The 18,547-nt window shown below is 41.6% G+C and overlaps 1 long non-coding RNA gene across 2 annotated transcripts in view; it reads right to left on the bottom strand.

Moving 5' to 3' along the window:
- Positions 1-6,899: 6,899 nt before the first annotated feature.
- The window catches only part of LOC123606681, a 75,514-nt gene continuing 63,866 nt past the window's right edge, over positions 6,900-18,547 (bottom strand). For both annotated transcript variants that reach the window (XR_006716432.1, XR_006716433.1), the window contains exons 3-4: positions 11,762-11,846; positions 6,900-7,297 (exon numbers count right to left, since the gene is read on the bottom strand). This is a non-coding gene — a long non-coding RNA (uncharacterized LOC123606681). The remainder of the gene's footprint in view (positions 7,298-11,761; positions 11,847-18,547) is intronic.

Below are 18,547 nucleotides of genomic sequence, written 5' to 3'. Positions count from 1 at the left end.
CTTTTTATTGGCAAAACATTAAAAATGTGAGAACTTAGAAAGGGCTTATAAGTTAGGGGATATAAAAGCGGAGAGACTGGTAGTGAAATAAGTGAACAATTTTGTGGTTTTCATTTCTGAGGTCTAGTCCTGAGCTTTTATTGACTCAGAAACAAATAGGTAAATCATTCCCTGAAGTTCTAAGGCGCAGTCTGAATAGCTTTTGACTTTAATCCTGTACTGCCTAAATTGCAGCAGGAAGGGGGTTGATGGGCATGCGTTTCTTTCAATAAATATGAAAAAGGTAGAAATCCTTTTTCTCATCTTGTTTTCTTTATTGAATCCTGTAACCTTGGAAATAAGACCGCTGGAATTAACGTAACTTTTATTTCTTTAAACGCTAGGGAATCATGGCTCTCAAGACCCTACCACTATAGAGAATGAATTTAAAATTTTGTATGTCTTGCCTATTGTTTGATGTGAGCTCCGTTAAATTTTTCTAGACTTAGTTTGCTATACCCTAAGATTATAAAAATACTTACTAACCAGCATTTTCTCGCTTCTGTAATCTTGCTTGCTTAACACATTCCTCCCCTTCCCCCTTCCCCCTTCCCCCTTTTTCTCCCGCCACAAGTAACGGACAAAGCCTTCCCGCCAAAGGACAGACAAAGGACGCCCAATCAGAGAACAACAAATGTCCTTACTTTAAAATCAACTAATCAGATCCCTCATAATCTGAAACCTCCCCTATGCTATTTGTCTCTGTCTATAAAAACGCTGTACCAACCCTGATCGGGGCCTCTTAGCGTCACCGGCAACGAGTGCGCGGAGGTCCAGGTTCGAACCTGCAATAAAGGACCCTTGCCGCTTGGCTTTGACTTACGACTCTGGTGGTCTCTTGTGGGGGGTTTCGCGACCTCGGGCATTACACCACACCCCTGGGTTAGGAGTCAGGATGAAATCTCAGCTGTTGACACTTCACACCAAATCACTGTGCTCCCAAGGACATCATTCAAGCATCGTTACCCCTCAAACCATGTCATGGGAAAACACAGTATACCAGGATTTTTGATCTTTTTCTTCCTGGGGGAATGTAACACAGTCCTAGAAGGATGGAGCCTTTGAGCAGAAGAAAAGAGGAAATAACATTTATTAAGCACCTTCTATGTACCAGGCCCTCTAGCTGTGCCTCATATGTTTTACTGCAGTTAATTCTCATAACAATCCTCCGAGATAGGTACAGATAGCCCCATTTTCCTAATGAGGAAACTGGGGATCAGAGTAGTCAAGGAGCAGGTCTGTGGCCCCACAGCCAGAAGTAAATTTAGATCTGTGTGACTTGAAAGCCTATGAACCTTCTACTGCCCATTGAACATTCTGGATTTCAGGATCTGGGGAAAACTCCCCCTTCACTCAGGATGGAAGATAGAGGAGAGCAGGAGAAACCGGTGGGCCCAAGCCCAGCCTGAAAGGCCTTGACACACAATTTGGCTGCACCTCTGTCATGTGCAGGTGAGGACATGGAAGCCCGGGGACACAGGCCGAGTTTCCTAGAAGCAGGGACCAAAGTGAGGATTGGTGAAAAGATGCAGGCTGGCGGGGAGGGGGGAGGAAATTAAGCAGAGATGTGGTTTGGGGCTCCCGGCTGACAGCCAGCACTAGCTGTCCGACTTATGAGAGGCTGTTGTGGATGTCCCCAGCCCCAGCGCAGCCTCTGCTGCTGACACCATGTGGAGCAGAGACAGGGCATCCTCCTTGAGCCCTGCCCAAAGTCCTGCCCCTGAGAGTTGTGGGCAATGTCATGGTTTTGTCTTCAGCCAGCCACTAAGTTTTGAGGTAGTTTGGTTTTTGTTTTTTTTTTTTTTTTTTTTTTTTTGCAGTGATAGATTGCTAAAACATCTGCAAAGCCTGTATCTGATGGGGGGAGAACATTCCCTAAAGCAAAGTCTAATTACTGTTTCCAACAAAGGGGAATGTTAACAAAGGGCATGTTAATCCCCTTTATCTGTTTCAGCCATCCCAACCCCCAACCTGCCCTCTGATCACCACCAGTGTGTGCTCTGTCTTTAGGAGTCTGGGTTTTTGTGGTTGTTTGTCTCTGTTTCTTCGTGTATCTGTTTTGTTTCTTATATTTCATGTACGAGTGATGTCATATTGTAGCTTTGTCTTTCTCTGTCTTACTTCACTCAACATTATATCCTCTATATTTGTGTGTCTGTGCACTCTGTGTGTCTGTGCCCAGCACGTCTCCATGGGAGTGTATATATTCTATGTATATATCCATGTGTGTCGAGTGTTGCCAGAACTGTGCACCTGAGGGGCGGCGGTGGGGGGGCGGGGGGTGGGGGGTGGGACGTATGTTGGCTCTATGTCTCCCCTTGTATGTCTGCGTAGCTGGTGTCCCTGGACTTGTCTCTGTGTGCATGGTGTGCCCTATGGACATCCTTGTGAGTCTATGTCACTATTTTCTGTGTGCCTCTGGACTCCTCTCTCTCTCTCTATTTCTGTTCTGAGGATGTTCCTCCTGTCCTGTGGTGTGTCCAAAACAAACAAACAAACACACAAACAGACAAACAAACAAGAAAAGAAAAGGGAAAAGAAAAGAAAAGAAAAGAAAAGAAAAGAAAAGAAAAGAAAAGAAAAAAAGAAGACATGTTACATAGTCTCTTAGAGACAAGACCTTGGACCTGCTCCTTAAAATCTGCAGCCTGATTCCCCTGAGAGCATATCTTACTACCTTTGGATTCTGTCAGTCATTTTCCTTGAAATTCTGCTTGTAGGAAGAGAGCATTGGCTAGGCCTGGCCAGACTTGGAGGCCCATCCCTGACCTGGGAATGAGTATCAGACAATCAAATGCTTGGATATAGGAAGCTGAATCTCAGGTGGTACAACGAGCATCCTGTGTCCTGTGGAAGCATCCTGAGGGGATGCTGGGTTGTTACGTCCTGCTTCTCTCAACCTTGACCTTTCCTACTCTTCTCCTTTCTGAGGCCTGCTTATGCGTTTCTTTTTAGACTCTAATTCTGTGAACTCTTTGGATGCTTGCAACCAGAGAGCCTTACCTAATACACAAATTTTGAGAGGAAGTAGCCGCGGAGCATAGTTCTAATTTAGCACAGGAGGAAACTGAGGCCACGGGAGGTCGAGATTCACTGTTCCAGGTGGGTAGCCAGAATCAGAGTTCAGGCTTTCTGATGTTCAGCCCAGTGCATGTCCTCTATTCCAAAAGGGAAGCAAGTCTTGGGATGGAATTTTCATTTTGCAGATGGGGAGAATGAAGTCAAGCCCATATAGGGGGAGTGCTTCTATGGTCAGAAGAGACCCAGACCCTGAACACAGGCAAGCCTCAACACTGCAGCTACTCAACATCTAGTCTTCTCTAAAGAGACACTCCAACTTTGACCAAAAAATCTAAACTACTCGCCAAGGTAAGTAGTTACCTTATGTTTTGAATCATTAGTAAAGAAATACATTTGTCTCTCCCAATTCAATTCTAAAAACTAATGGGAATTTAGGTTGTAATAAATGAGTTAATTGGGAAAGTAATGTGCCTACTTAGTAGAAGGTCTCAGAAGCGTGACAAAGGCCCTGGAGTACATTCATGAGATGCTCTTAAAACCCACATAACAAAAGGATTTACACTTTTAAACCATGAATTAAAAACTATGAATCTATTATTCATGAAATGACTTACATTAGTCAAGCAATTTCTACTTTCTTTCTCTTTCTCATCCTTAAGTTACCGATGTGTTTCTCAATTTTCTCTGCTGAAAATCATTTTTTCTTTATGTCCCCTCTCTTTATTTGTCAAGAAGATATGTCCTTCAAACGAAAGACATATCTTATTTTCTACAACATCTGTTGGTGTTGAATCTATCCACACTGCTTAGATGTTTATAGACTCTGGCTATATTAGTTTTTCATTTCTGAACTTTTACAGCGCTCATATTCTGGCAATTAAATACAGTTTCTTACTTTGCTACTTCCCGCCTGTGCTTTCAACTTCAAGATTACATTTTCATGGATGGTAATAAATCTTTTCCCATCTTTTACATGCCTCATTGTTCACACAGAGTTGTAAGACAAGAGATTTTTTTTTTTTCATTGATTCATTTCTTCAACAAATATTTATGGAGAATCTTCTAGGTCCTAGGAATGGTTCTCACCTTACTGCTCCCCACGTGAAGATGATGGCGTTCTGGCTTCACAAAGTGAATGAATCAATCAGTGCCTCTCTCAAGTCTTTACTCATTCAAGTGTCCCATCACCAAAAAGGGGAATTAGCCAGCTAGGGCATTATGGAGCCTGAGGCATATCCAGGTGACACATTCTAAGAAGAAAATTCACAGAACTTGACAATAACAAGTTAAAATACTCAGGGTCTTTGAATATCAGAGAGGTTGAAAGATCCGGGCTAGGAATCTGAAGACATGAGCTTTGCCTCCAGTTCTGCTAAGACCAATTTTGTGACAGCAGTCTACTCAGCCACCCTGAACTTTGGTATCTGAAAAATTGGGAAGATGGACTAGACATTCTCTAAGTTTCTCTTCAGGTCTAATATTCTATGAACAAAGAGCAAGGTAAAGTTCCTCTGGTTGCTAACCAGAAACAACAGGATAAAATTAGGAACATTAAAATTAAGGGTAGTTGTGGGAGATAGTTCCCCTAGTTCCCCTTACTAAGACCTTCAAGGAATATCGAGTTGTTCTCAAAGAGGAGACTCCTCCCTGATTAAAGGAATTTAACAATAAATCCTGACAAATATCATGACACATACTGCCAGCGTCCTAAGAAAGCCTTTGGAAAAAGTAAAGAGAATAAAGGAAGGAAACAACGATAAATGGGCTTTTTTCTTTCTGGAATATCTATTACTGTATAAAAGAATTTTACTAGTCCCCAGAAATATACCATTCTTTGCTTCTTAAACAGAATCAAAAGAAATGAGATGATGGTAGACTAGATTTGCAAAGTGTTCAATTAGAGTGACAAATTTACAAATAAACCCTTTTTCTACACAGGACTGCAGCTCCAAGACATCAAGTATGTTTGCTATTTTGTACAGCACATCAGAATGTTAAGTTAACGAGACACAGGAGTGAACAATATGTCAACATAACGATAAGCCTGAGTGACAAAGTAATCGAATATGAGGAAAACATTTTTGGAGCAAAGTGGTAACAGCTGCAATAAGGCAGGAGATAAATTGTGCAGGATCCATTTAGCTCAGGAGACCCAAGTGAGAGGGGGGAAAAAAAAAGTAGCAGCCGGAGTTGAACACGAGCTTACATCGTGTCAATGTTCAAGGACTGAGGAAAACCCTCTAGACAGCGGAGGAAGCATACAAAGGAACCAAACTCAACTCAAGAAAGCAGAGCCTGTTTGAAGGCATGTAGATGATTTGGATCATCGAGGTATCACACAGAGAGAATTAATGAGTCAGAACAGAGTTGGAACATAAGATTTCCATAATGTTATTTTACTCCCTTGTCAAAATTCAGCGCTCTTCCTTGGAAAAATGTATGGTGCCCCCGAAGCGAGTCCCCATATAGCTTTGGAGGAGAACTTGAATGGATTCCAAAGAGGCAGAAGGCAGGAAAATTAAAAGTCGATGTCCAAAAACGTGGCCTCAAGTGTAGACAGCTGTGAAATAAAGCAGAGGTCCGAAAGCCTCCGACTGTAAGAAAATATATTCTCAAATGTACAAAGCTCTGTTAACATATAAGTGAGACAACGGGAACGTTACACCTTAATGGAATTGAATTCAAGTTTAAACAAATATCAAGGTGGTTAGGCTTTTAAAGTGAAGTCAGAAAATTCAAACAGATGACTCCCCTGGTAACAATATCTCAGACACCTTATCCATGCGTGTATTTCATGTCTGTTGGCTATGTTAACTTTTAGACTTCTCTATTTTTAAAATGGCCAGCCTGAATTGGGGTGAGAGCAGTAAATTTTAACAAAGATGTACAAATCACATTGGGACCTGTGGTTGAATTGAAACAGCATACAAAAAATAAAATCTTGTGGAAAGATAGGACATTCTCCCTGTGCTCTCCTCTGATGGGGATATTTTAAAGTAGAATACGTTGAAACCAAAGATTCTTTTTTCCATTTGAAACCGAAATTCTTAACACGAGCAAAGAAAGATGGTGTGAGTCCAGAGGCATGAGTGGATAACCCAGTCATAGCATTGCTCTTATATACTCGACACAGCTCTTCCCTGATCCTGGACATATAGAAAAATGGGGCAGGCAAAAAAAAAAAAAATAAATAAATAATAATAATAATAAAGTATCCTTACTGAAATACCTCATATTTGAGCTAGGTTTTGCATTTCACAAAGTTTTCTGTGGAAGATATTACCAACATTTTCCATACAAGTAAACTGAGGCCTGGAGAGATCTAATTTGACCAATACCACAGCAGCTAAGAAAGGAGACCTTCACGCAGGTCTTCTGACACCTAGTCTAGTGTCTTCCTTCTATCTTGATCCAATGGAGTCTGTGGTGGAGAAGGATTGGGACATTATTCAAGGGGTTTACTTACCAAAGTAGCCAGTTACTTGCTAGAGAGCCTATATAACCATAACTGAAGAAGTCTCTTTCCCTATTTCCAGAAATGTACTGAGACAGGCAGGGACACAAAAAAGAATTGTCTCTGTGCTGTACCTAGGGGGCATTGTGCGGGTGGGAAAGGGGAAGGAGGAGAACTAACACTTATTGGGCACGAACTGTGTGCCAGACACAGAGCTAAGGGCTTCGCATGCTATTTCTCTTATCTCACCCTGAAGACTAGGTCTTGGAGGCCCCATTTTAGAGCCGAGAAGACTGAAGAGCAGAGAAGTCAAGGAATATTCCCAACATTACCTAGCTAGAAGGAGTTCAGATGGGATTTGAAAAGATGTGGGTCTGATGTCAAAACCTCCAACGCCGTGTTGCCTCACAATGTGCGTGTCTGAGAGTTACGGGTTACAAAAGGCTTGCGCCTACCTAATGTGACTTGATCAGAAGCACAGGGCCTTCTGCTCAGAGTCGGGCTGCAGAGTTGGTAGACAGGGCAGATGCCCTCACCTTTCTCTCTCCCTTTAACCAGGGATGAGAGGAAAATCTCGTCTGGAGAGAAGGCTCTGGTGGACTCTCCTGAAACCAGGATCCGAGGGCTGATGTGGAAGAGAGAAGCAGATTGTGTCATTTAATGGACTCACCTGCCCCATCAGGCCACAGCAGTACGATTGTACTTCATGCCGTGGTGTTTCTTGTGTAAGCAGCATCTGCTCGGCACACATTTCAGAGTTTATTACAAACAGCAGGCTGGAACCTGAGGGAAAGAGAGAACATTCTTCAGTGTAGGGTGTACCATTCTCTTTTCGGACCATGAGAACTGCTGCACTGAGCCCAATGACAGAAGAGTATCCCAGGAGGCAGATGTTCACCAGGGCGCAACTGGAGATTTATTTCCTCCTGGGTGGGGGGTTGCCAGGGGAAACCATCACATTGAGCTTTATGGCTCAGTAAAGAAATGTTAATTTACTCAATAGCTCTGATTAAGCACAGATAGAAACTGCCTGTTCCCTCACTCCAAATTTCCCCACCCACATCCCCACATCTCCTACCCATATACTATATGGTGCCAATTAATGAAAAAAAAAAAATGGAGAAATGAGTCAGTGATCTTCATAGATCAGATAAACAAATATATATGTTTTTCTAAACTGTTAGGCTAATTAATACTAGCTACTGTTACAATCTCAGCCTTAGTGGCCTAACACAATAAAAACTTCTTTATTTATGTCACAGTCAAATAAAGACCCATAAGGCAGTAGCAAAGGGGGAAACTGCTTTCCTCCACTAGTCTGGTGTCAGAAGAGGCATGCTGAAGTAGAAGATTTAATAATTTAAATAAGATGCAGAGTTCCAAAACATAATGCCCAAGATACAATCAGAAATCACTTGTCACACTAAAAACAGGAAAAGACTCAATTTGAATGAGAAAAGACAATCAACACATAACACCAAGATCTCACAGATGTTAGAATTATCTCACCAGGATTTTCAAGCAGCCATCAAAAAAAAAAAAAAAAATGCTTTAGTAAGTAATTACAAACAGACTTGGGACAAATGAAAAAGAAAAAAATCTCAGCAAATAAATGGAAGATGTAAAAAAGAACCAACTGGAAAATTTAGAACCGAATTATACAATAACCAAAATGAAAAACCCAGTTGATGGGCTCAATAGTAGAATAAAAAGGACAGAGGAAAGAATCAGTGAACTGGAAGATACAACAATAGAAATTACCCATTCTGAATAACAGAGAATATACACCGAACTGAAAGGAATAGTCTTTGGATATAACACAAGATCCAACATTCACATCATAAGAATCTCAGATGTAGAGGAGAAAGAGGGCGGGGCTGAAAAAAATTCAAAGAAATCACAAGTAAAAATTTCCCAAATTTGGCAAATTACATGAACCTAGATTCAAGAGCCCCAAAGAGAATACATTCAAAGAAATGTACACTAAGACCCATTTTAGTCAAACTTCTAAAAACCAAAGACAAAAAATCTGGAAAGCAGCGAGAGAGAAGTGACACCTTACCTACAAGGGAGAAACAATCGAAATGACAGCAGATGTCTATCAGAAATAACCAGCACCATAGTTTTTAGGTGCTGAAAGGAGAGAGCTATCAAGCCCAAATTCTATATCCAGGAAAAATATCCTCCAGGCTTGAAGGAGAAATCAAGACATTCTCAGACGAAGGAAAACTACGAGCATTTGTCACCTGCAGACTCACCCTAGAAAAATGGCTAAAGGAGGTTCTTGAAACAGACAGGAAATGTAAAAGAACAAACCTAGGAACATCAGGAAGGATTAAAGAACGAGAGAAAAAGTAAATATGGGTGCTTTCTTTTTCTTCTTGAGTTTTCAAACTCGTGTGTGATGTTTGAAGAAAAATTTACAGCACTGTTAGATGTAATTGTCAATATATGTAACTATTTAAGTCATTATATTAAAAGTGGCAAAGGACAAAAGAACTTAATGTAGGATAGGGGTTCGGTACTTTATATTAACTGGTAAAATGTCAACAGCAGTAGACTTTTGGTAAGTTATGTGTGTTTAATATAATATTGAGAGAAATAACTTAAAGTTTTATAGAAAGAGAGCACTAAAGTGCACTATAGATAAGTTAAAATAGAATTCTAAGGTTCAAGTAACTCACAGGAAGACAGGAAACAGAAAAAAAAAAACCACAGAGAAATAAAACGGCAGACCAAATGAGAGGCTATCAGAATCTTATTTCATATACAAAATCTGACGTTCCTTTGCCTGCTGAACCGGATCCTCTGCTTTAGTGATGGGCTCCTCTTGCCTGAGTAAGTAGCTAAACGAGAAGAAATCAATTTTCCTCATACTCCAACCCATACCCACTTTTCACTGTCCCCAGGTCATGAGTGAAGCAATAACTCAACATACTCCAGAGGTCATTACAAAATTAAGCTGAAGAAGAGAATACTTACATATGAAAGACTCAGGTTCTATACTTAAATAGGTTGGGTTACACAGGGGCATATATTTGTCAAAACTCCTGTGCATGTTGAACTATTTAGGGGGAGAGGTATCAAACCTGCAACATACTTGGAACACGTAAAAGAAAAAGAGTTTAAAGAAAGAGGGATGAGAAACAGATATGTGATAAAACACATATGATAAAGGTTAATGGTAGAATCCCGATAATGGGTATACACGTGTTTACTGTAGAATTCTTTCATTGTTACTTTGTACTGGACAGTTTCCAAAGTAAACTGTTAAAAACTTTAATAACTGCTAATTTTTATAGGCAGAAATAAGAAATATTTATAGAAATCTTTTCTTTTTTTAAATTTAAATTTTAATTTTAATTTCCAGAGCAAGAAAGACAGAACACGAGCAGGGGAGGGCAGAGAGAGAGGGAGACAGAGAAACCGAAGTAGGCTCCAGGCTCTGGACTTGTCTGCACAGAGCCTGATACAGGGCTCAAACTCACGAACCGTGCGACCATGACCTGAGCTGAAGCAGACACTCAACTGACTGAGCCACCCACGCGCCCTATAGAAATCTTTTCTGAGGGTACTTATCAAAGGAAGAAGGAAATCAGTTTTAAAATCAAGCTGAAGCTTTTATCTTTTCAAATTAGTGTTTTCCTTTTCTTTGGGTAAATATCTAGTAATGGAATTATTGGATCATAGGGTATTTCTGGTTTTAATTTTTTGAGGAACCTCCATACTGTTTTCCACAGTGGCTACTCCACACAATTGATAATAATGGCCCCTCATCCATTCCCGGATCTGGAGCTCCTTAAATGGAGTAGAGTTTTTACCTTTGAGAAGGGATATGGTAACCACAATCATTAAAAAAAAAAAGGAATCTACATTTAGCTTTTAGCTTTCCTTAGAGACATTTGGGGGAGACTATTAAAATCAACTAATAGTCATGACTCTAGCCCACCTCCCTAGTAGGCAGACTGAGACCCAGATCTGCCTTGGGATATATTCCCTGTTCTTGAGTGCAGAGGTGGAAATAAAATCTTCAGTCGCAAGCAGAATTCCTACACTGATTCCCAGATCCTTGACAGAAGCTATTGCGGCAGGAAGGGCAAAGTAGGAAACCTGAAACTCTTCCTTCATGTTAAATAAATAAAAACCAATACTGCATCCCTGTGTGATTTAGAGTTACTGCCACTTTCAGTCTGAAAACTTGCAGGGGTGGTGACTTCCCTCGTATCTCTAGTTGTCTCAAGTTAAATGCGTAGAACTTACACAGGTCTATGAAAGAGGGGGTTATCATAAAGTTGATCGTGTGGGATGGCTCGATTATAGCCGAGAATTGGCACAAGAGATACAGCCCCAATACCTGGTATACAATTATTAAACTGACAAATGTTTTTTACTGCTTTCTGCTGAAGAGAAATAACCAGAACAGTATGCTTTTACCTGACAAGGACTAGTACGTTTTGCCTCAGGGTTAATTCTCCTCTGTGGATGTGTGCCACAATTTATTTATGGGGAACTTTACCATTCCACTAACTCACAAGTCAATGATTACATTGGCCCAGTGCATACATAGGATCGTGACGGAGTAATTCTTCTATCAGGAGACGCAGCAATGATTCCATTGAATTGGAACATGGCCATTTGGGGTTCTTCAAGCCACTAAGTTAAATAGACATAAAAGGAGGTCACAGTGTTGACTGTAATTATTGATCATAATTATCAAGGAAACATAGAGACATTTTTGGACACTATAGCTGGAGAGGAATATGGATGAAACCCAGATGATGTCCTCATATTACCATGCCTAATAGCAGAAGGCATAGAAAACTACTGTGGTGCTATACAGGAAAGATGGCCAGGGGCTCACATCTCTCAGAAATGAAGGTGTAAAGAAGTGCCTGGGTGGCTCAGTTGATTAAAGTCTGGTCATGATCTCAAGGCTCAGGAGTTCAAGCCCCGCATCAGGCTCTGTGCGGACAGCTCAGAGCCTGGAGCCTGCTTTCAGATTCTGTATCTCCCTCTCTCTCTGCCCCTCCCCTGCTCATTCTCTCTCTCTCTCTCTCTCTTTCTCTCTCTCTCAAAATTAAATAAACATAAAAAAAAAAAGAAATGAAGGTGTAAGTAAACTGGGTAGGAGAGCAAGAAAGTAACAATACTAGCCAGCTACAGCTCCATGATCTCTTGCCTAAAAGCATAGCCTCTACCAGAAATCCCTTCCTTATTTTCTCAAGTACATATATTTATATATTTTACCTAAATTCCATTTTGTTTCATTTCTTTCTCCCACTGCGGGTTCTTGATGGTGAATTTTCCAATGCAGTTTATAGGCGTAGACTAACTGTGAAAGAAAATAGAGGTGTACAACGTGGAGATCCCAGACTTGGAACAGGATGCAACACTTGACATGACTTTAGTTGTCTCCTTTTGGGGCAGTTCTGAGTGCATTTTTTCCCCCTAAGCAGAATAGTTAGATGATAGCATTATTTTTGAAAAAGAAGAGGATACATATGGTTTGTGAGCTCATAAAGGGACTGAGTCATGGTAAGACACGGGTTCACTTCTCAATACACAGGAAGCTCCTTTTCCATATTCCCTGGGAGTTAGAGAGGAGTTTAACCCAATCAGTGCTCCCAATCAAAAGACACTGGAATAGCTGAGAAATTATTTACACCAGTGGTGATATTGAGAGGCCAGCTGTCCAATAACATCAAGTGTCCAGAGGTAACAACACAGAGTGGCCAAGTTCTATAACAAAAATCAGATCATGCATGTTACCTTGTCCCCAAAACATTGTTTTAGGTAGCGTCAATATGGCCACCATGAACGTTATAGAAAGATGGACAAGAGAGGGGAAGAGAGAAAGGGAGAAAGAGAGATGAGGAAACAAAGCTGATTAAAATTTAGGCTAGGAGGGGCACCTGGGTTGGTTGGTTAAGTGTCCAACTTCAGCTCAGGTCACGATCTTGTGGTTTGTGAATTTGAGCCCCGCGTCGGGCTTTGTGCTGACGGCTCAGAGTCTGGAGCCTGCTTCGGATTCTGTGTCCCCCTCTCTCTCTGCCCCACCCCTGCTTGTGCTCTGTCTCTCTTTGTCTTTCAAAAAAAAAAAACCGAATAAAACATTTTAAAAAATTATGCTAGGAAAAGATGTGGGTATTGGTTCTGGTACATGAGATTTACTGAAGCAAGTAGATCAAAAGCCCACACAGTTTTTGAGGGACTTCTGTTGTCAAAGAAACCATGATTCTGGGCTTAACACCTTCTTTGACAGTTTCACCCTTAAAATAATCTTTGGGAAACCAACCTTACGACAGCACAAAATGGGCTATGAAAGTCATACATCTTTCAAGAAAGGCCTGTTCTCCAATGCCCGCTTCAGGAGCGGTAGAGGAAAGCGTGTAACTAAACAAAATGAAACAAGACACGACACGAGACAAGACGAAACGAAAAACCCTGAGGGTGGTACCAGGTTCCGTGGTGTTCCTTTTATAGAGCAGAATGAAGGCTTAAATGAGAAACTTTGAAATTAGGTGGCCTTCCTGGTGCCGGCCCAGCAGGATCCCATCATTATTATGGACGGGTGCAAGACGAGTATCTTCTTTTTCTGAATGGGAGTTTTGTGCCACCCTTCTCATGCTCCATTGTTGCTTGTGGACTGTGTGAGGGGCAAATGACTTATTCAGAGATAACTGTTTCACTGGGTCATCTAGACCTATGGAGAAGACTGTATATCACACAGAGATCAAAGTTGGATGTGGTGACAGGATGGGACTTTAGTTTCCTTCCTTGATGAGAAGGTGAGTGTATTTTCATGTGGCAAGAACAGCGGGACAAATACCACCTTTGGTGAAAAGGACAAACCATGGCAGACTGGCTACCTGTTCTTCAACTTATAATCTATTTCCTTTACTTCTTAAACATACAATGAGTCTACCTCACAAGATTTCTTATAGTCAAGTGTATACAGGTGACTGAGTTCTCACCTATGAAATGTGAGCAGAAGTGATATGGATTCCTTTCAAGCCTATCTCCCAGAAACCACCCATGGATCATTCCTGATGCCTTTGTCTGCTTGCTAGGTTCTCGTAAGTGAGTACAGTAAATTTCAAAACAGCAAGAGAGAGCCTGGGTCGCTGATTGCTGCTTGCCAATTACAAACATTCATTTCAAACTCTATGTGAGTAAGAAATCGACTTCTCTCATAATTTTGCATTGAGCCATTTTGTATTTTGCCACTTGTTCATTACCATGGTTGGATTTACCCTAGCTAGAAAATCTCTTCAGCATTAAATATAGAAGATTAAATCTAAAATATCGTAAACATATGGGTAATAACTCTACCAAAGAGATTTGTTTCTTTCACCAATATCTAGGCATCAGCAGGATGCTTAATCTAGGCAAATTTTATTCTCAATTTTCATACTCCCCATTTTAGCATTCAATATATATATATATATATATATATATATATATATATATAAAATTTGCAGAGCTATTCTCAGTAATTGACAGAACAGTAGCCTCAAGCGGCATCTTTATGTCTAATCTGGGGTTTTCTTCAGGGAGATAGACCCTGCAGAGAACCACACCAATCATTGGCATAATGACTCAAGACAGCAGCATCTACATCTATTGCACGTTCTCCCCCCAGAAATTTTTCTGGGCGTGAGTCCCACATGTTGATCTAGCAGAAAATTCAATCCACTTCCTCACTAAGACAGAGTAAAATCGCAAGAAGGACATTTTTTCCCCCCACAAGGCAAAGGCGTATCAGCTTGTAAAAAGAACTGCTCGGATGTTCTTCCTCCATAAGGAATGCACACTCCCAGAGCAGTGGGGATCTGGAGAGGGGAGGTCTCCAAGTCGGTTCATACTTCAGAGGAGAAGACCCACTGTCCAAGCCCTATTGTGTTCCCACTTCCTGGGCCCTTGCAGGGAGACAGGGCATACATATGATATGAGGGTGTTGCTTGTCTCCATGAGGACTGCTTGAGTTAGGAACCAGTATGTATAAACCTGCCCTGAAGGAAATGGGGAATAAAGCTGCCCACTGAAAGAGATTTGAATTCTGAGCAGAGAAGCCCACACTGTCCTATCCCTGTTTCTGCTTTTGTGTATCTTGATCAACAGTAGTTCTGCTACTCCCTTTATGCCACTTAATGCCACACCGGAGGCCTCAGATGCTCTGTCCTCTGTGCCTACACTTCTTCCCCTGCACCACTCTGCACAGAATGCACCCAGTGGCATTCTAACTCATGTTCCCTCTGTCTTCCCTGTAAGGCTGTGGGCTTCTCAGGGCCAGGGGCTGAGGCATGCCCATCTTTGCTTATTCCGTATGTAGCTCAGGGCCTAGCACGCACTAAAGGATCAAAAGGAGGAAACCGTTTGCTGTCAGTCTGGACAACTGGAGCTTCCCAAATTACTTTAATAAATCTCCCCATTCTCATTTCGGGGCCCAGACATATGATTGCTGAAAAACCCAATTTAACTTAAAAGACTAGATTTTATGCACAAATCACAATGGGAAAGAGTATGAACTTGCTCAGTAGAGCAGCATTCCCATGGAAAGTCTCTTGTCTTCTTTCCATTGTCTCTCTCAGCTGTTCACTTGCTTGCGACCATCTTCATCTCTCACCAGCCCACAGATCTCAGAGCTCCCCATTCTTGCACCTCCGCCCCATACCCTGCTGCTGGAATGAATCACCCAAAGCCCATCTGATTCAAAAAGCATTCCATGCTTCTTGATTGGCTACAGATTTAAGTACAGACTCGAAGCAGGATACATTCTCAGGGCCTTTCGCAGCCACTGACTTTCAAAGATTTTCGAAAAAGCACACTTTCCCCCCACATTTTAACATCTCTGAAATCAGTTTGTGTCTTAACATGTCTGGCAGCCATGTGGTGGGAGTGATACGGTTGCCACCGCCTGAGAACGCACATCGGAGTCTGCAGAAGAAGCGCCGGCAGTGTGGAGGAAGGCCCACAGACAACAGCAGAGCAGGCACTCCGTTAAGGCATACCAAGTTATCAGCGCTCTCGGGGGGAACAGAGGACAATATTGTCCTGAATGCACACATGACGCAGAATTCTGGAAGTGGTAGGGCTTTAGCGATTCTTTTTTTTTTTAAGGTTTATTTATTTTTGAAGGCGAGAGAGAGTGTGAGTGGGGGAGGGGCAGACACACACACACACACACACACACACACACACACACACAGAATCTTAAGCAGGCTCCAGGCTCTGAGCTGTCAGCACAGAGCCTGACGCGGGGCTCAAACTCACAAACCCCGAGATCATGACCTGAGCGGAAGTCGGCCGCTCAACGGACTGAGGCACCCAGGCGCCCCGGGCTGTAGGCATTCTTAAGCCAGTTTATTCTGCTTTTTTGTTTTTCTAACTTCTGCATGAGAATAACATATGACGTCCAATTCTAAAAGAGCTCTTTCAATAAAATAAATATTTTTATGGCACTGCTAGTTGGCTGGGTTTTTATCTTTCTGAAGGGAGCCTGAAATTGTAGTGCATCTTACGCTGGATAGTATTTTTAGGTTTGGTTAAAATGGAATATACCAATCTCATCATACTATTAATTCCTCATCTCTCCTTCTGTTAACCTTTTATACCGAACCACTAGTGATCCCTGGATTACTACTCTTTTCTGGCTTTATTTAACCCATGTACTGTACTGGACTTTTGGTATCACTAATCTCCACCTGTTGACATTTCAACCATTCTTCAAATGCCAGCTTAAATGTAACTGACTCTGAGAAGTCTTTCCTATATCACTCATTTACTCTGACCTCCTCCAGTCTCTATAATCCTGCATTGCTTGTGCGTCTGTTACACGTCAGATACAACCCATTCTTTTGAAATCTTTCTAAGGTCTGGGCACAATGGTAGGCACTTTAGAATCTGTTGTCCCATTTAATCACCACAATAACTTTTGGAGGTACGAATTAGCCTCCACTCCTCAGTGTGTTTAACTGATATTTATTTATTTTATTTAGTTTTTATTAAAAAAATTTTTTTTTCAATGTTTATTTATTTTTGGGACAGAGAGAGACAGAGCATGAACGGGGGAGGGGCAGAGAGAGAGGGAGACACAGATTCGGAAGCAGGCTCCAGGCTCTGAGCCATCAGCCCAGAGCCCGACGCAGGGCTCGAACTCACGGACCGCGAGATCGTGACCGGGCTGAAGTCGGACGCTTAACCAACTGCGCCACCCAGGCGCCCCTGTGTTTAACTGATATTTAGAGAGAGCCTTTGACTTATATTTTTACATATATCTAGTAGGTGATAAGCATGGGTCTTTTGGCCCAAATCTGGTCTACCATTGAACATCAGCTTCCCTTTCTCCAAAGCCTGCCCTCCCCATCTACATATTGAATACACTGTATTGAATTTAACTGAATGTGAAATGCAAAATACCATTAAAAACTGAACTTTCTTGGTAATAATGTTCCAAGTTCACTTGAAAAACAGGCTGAAGCTTTTTAAAATTCACTTTGTCATTATTAGGCTGGTATTCTTTGTTAAACCCCATTTGCTCAAGAAAAATTGAAATTATGTTTCATTGTAAGAAAAGAATCATTGAAGCTTAGCCTCAGAAATTGCATAATTATTTTTCTTCTTCCTTCTGTTATTTTCTTACATAATAATGCAGAACTCCTGAAAATCTGCAACAGCCAGTTTACATTCACAGTATTAATATATAAGAAGTAGAATTCTCCCTTGTGCTTGTAGAAGAGTCAGCTATGGAAACACATGAAAAGCATTTCCTGGCAAGGAAGAAGAGAGGATGTGCCTTTTCCCAAGAGCAGAGCAGGAGCAACAGCAGCCAGTGTCATCCTGAGATCAAACAGACCTGAATCACAGTTCAGGAACTCCCTCATTCTGTCATCTTGGGCAGGTTCCTTAACCTTGTGGGACATCGATATCCTCATTCATAGAATGAGAATCAGTAAAAACTACATCATAGTGGCAGTTTAGTACCAATTGAAACAGGACCTAAATTAAAGGCATTATGCTCCTCCTCATTATCATTATTATAGACGTTCTTGATGTCACATTTGGCCATACCCAGGAAGAATACTGTGACATCCTTTGATTTCTGTTGAAAACAAAAACAACCTCTTGCTGCTGTGTAGAGAGTAGATTACAACGGGTTGGGTTAGGCAATCAAACAACTGGTGGCAGTTTTCCAAAGAAGAGACTGTGGAGGCCTGTACCTGGATCATGGCAGGGAAGATGTTTCAAGTGTCTGCAATGGAGATGGTTTTAGGAGCTAGAATCCATATAATATGCTTTTGGATTCATTGTGGAGGATGTAGAGGAGGAAGGGATCAAGAATAACCTCTACGGCCATAGCTTAAGCATCTGGGTAGATGGTAGTACCATTAATTGAGTTGGAGAAGACTAGGGGGAAGTGGGGAGGAGGTCAGGTTGGAGGGTGGGATTAAAATGAAAAATTTAGGGGTGCCTGGGTGGCTCAGTCAGTTGAGCGTTCGACTGCGGCTCAGGGTGCGATCTCACAGTTCATGAGTTTGAGCCCCACAGTGGTCTGGGCTGTCTGCTGTCAATGCAGATCCCACTCCAGATCCGCTGTCCTCCCCCCCCCCCTGCCCCTCCCCCTCTCACATTCTCTCTCAAAAATACATATTTTTAAAAAACAATACATTTATTATGGAACAAAGTCCACTTTCATAAATCACTAGCATGGTTTGGAAACCAGAATTCACATTTTTATTTTACTTTTGGTGATTTCTTTATCTCTGTCCACATCCAAGATATTGATCCAAGTAACAAGTGTTTTCTACTCCTCTTCCTTTGCCACACAGGTGACAGGAAATATTCTAGAGATCTTATCAGCTTGATTCCCTCTTAGAAACCTTTTGGATTTTCCTCCCTCTTGCAGCCATTCATTACCTCAGCAGTTTAAGTCAGCCATCATGCCAAAAGCTTGAAATTCTCCCCACAATTTCCCCTGCAGAAGCAATAATTCTGATCCAGGAACTCAGGTCCTCAGAATGGGTTGGCTCCTTC

Source organism: Leopardus geoffroyi, chromosome A2 (genome assembly GCF_018350155.1).
Source record: "Leopardus geoffroyi isolate Oge1 chromosome A2, O.geoffroyi_Oge1_pat1.0, whole genome shotgun sequence".
Classification (NCBI taxonomy): domain Eukaryota; kingdom Metazoa; phylum Chordata; class Mammalia; order Carnivora; family Felidae; genus Leopardus; species Leopardus geoffroyi.
The sequence above is the reverse complement of the archived record's forward strand: the minus strand, read 5'-3'. Positions and strand labels throughout refer to the sequence as shown.